Consider the following 2,073-nt stretch of genomic DNA (forward strand, 5'->3'; position numbering starts at 1 on the left):
GTAAATGAGAACCCATTTTCTCCAGCACTTTCAGCAGCCCCATTTCTGACCCTCAAGGACACAGGGGTAGACAATGGTTTTCTCAGCAGAAATGATTATAAGAAACACTTGGACAGCGAGGGTGCCTGGGTAATTAAGGGTGGGATCCGCGGACCTCAGGCTCAGAGAGCAGTTCCAGGGGGAACTGGAGCCAAGACTGTCCATTTGCTTCGCAAGCAGAGTCCACGTGTCCCAGCACTAGCAATCCAGGAAGCCCCCGGAGGAGGAACGGAGGACAGGCAGAGAGAAAAATTTCCTGGATCAGGACAGTGGGCAACTCACTGGAACTCACACACTCAGGCCCCTGGAAAGGCACCGGAGCCTTGGCTGGGAAGTGCCTCCAAGCCAGGCGACTCTCAGCATCTCTGTATCCAGCACGGGCTCTGGGGACAGGCTGACCTTGGGTAGAGACCTGCCTCCACCGCCTTCCAGCTGGGACTGTGCGTACATTGTTGCTCCTCTCTGGGCCTCCGTCTCCTGAGAAGTGGGGGCATTATGAGAATTAAAGGAGTGCAAATAAGGAATATTGCTATATCCAGAACACATTAGGGGATCAAAATGACTGGTATTGATCAATTGGCAGATAGTAATATTAATCTGCCTCTTTCTCCTTTACCTCCTGCCCTTGCACTGGAAGCTTGATGCCTACCTGACTCTCTGTCTGTGCTCCATCTGAAGAGGAATGGATGGGGGACCTCCTCTTTGCTTAGGAGGAGTTCTGGCCTCCTGTCTGCTGGTGGGAGCTGTGGCCATGCCCCTTCAGCCAGACACCTGGGTACTGGAGATGCCACCCACCTGACCGTGCAACACTCCACACCTGGACGCCTGTTTTCGTTTGAGATAATTTTAGACTTTCTGAAGAGATGCAGAAGTAGTACAGAGAGTTCCCGTCTACCTTCCACCCAGCTTCCCCTAATGTTAGCATCCTAGCTGGCCCCAGCACAATGATCAACACTGACAAAGTAAGGTTTGTTCAATGCTATGATTACATGGCAGGCTCCACGTGGCACAGCAGTAAAGAGTCCGCCTGCCAGTGCAGGAGATGCATGAGATGTGAGTTTGTTCCTGGCTTGGGAAGATTCCCCTGGAAGAAAGAAATGGTAACCCACTCCAGTCTTCTGCCTGGAGAATCCCATGGACAGAGGAGCCTGATGGGCTACAGTCCACAGGGTCGCAAGAGTCGGACACGACTGAGTGGCTAACCCTACTACTAGCACCCGTTTATGATTTTAAAAAACTCTGCAGAAAATGGGCATAGTGGGAATCTACCTCAACATTATGAAGGCCACAGACAACACACCTACAGCTCGCATCATACTCAATGGTGAAAAGCTGAAGGCATTTCCTCTAAGATCAGGAGCAAGACAAGGATGTCCATTCTCACCACTTTACACAGTAGAAGCCCTCTTGCCCAGCATGGTTGATCGACCAATTGAAAAATTTCATTAAAGAGAAGACGCATTAAAAATGATACTTCAAACATTTCATTGTACCTTAGAATATTTATGTCCATTAATTTACCAGACTTTTGGTATATATTTTCAGTTTTTTCTTTGAGTTATGACTCCACCTACTAGAGTGTTTGCCTCATCTGATTTGCATTAGAATCCCCATAATGCTTTAGCTACAACTTCCAATAGTTTTACTTTTATCTTTAAAAGCAGAGCAAAGACTTAAACTTACAAAGGAATATAAATGTAGACTCCTGGATTTCAGAATTTTTTGCGTTATCTTATTCACACATAGCTAGTCAGCATTTTTTTTAAAGCAAGTTTTCTTTATCAAAAAAAGTCCCCAGGCCATTCAAATTAGTTTGAATGGAATCAGTATTTTAATTTGGTATTCATGCTTTATTGTTTATTAAACAGTGAACTAGATTAATGGCAATTAGAAGGAAAACTAGCATGGGCGGATTTGGGAACAGATGTGACGGGAAAGCAGACAGCTCCCCAGGTGTGCATGGAGAGTAGCCGAGCATGGGTTCCTACAGGGGATGCATGGGTGCCAGTCAGCATCTTTTCCTGAGTGAGAACT

Source organism: Capra hircus, chromosome 15 (assembly GCF_001704415.2).
Source record: "Capra hircus breed San Clemente chromosome 15, ASM170441v1, whole genome shotgun sequence".
NCBI classification, from domain to species: domain Eukaryota; kingdom Metazoa; phylum Chordata; class Mammalia; order Artiodactyla; family Bovidae; genus Capra; species Capra hircus.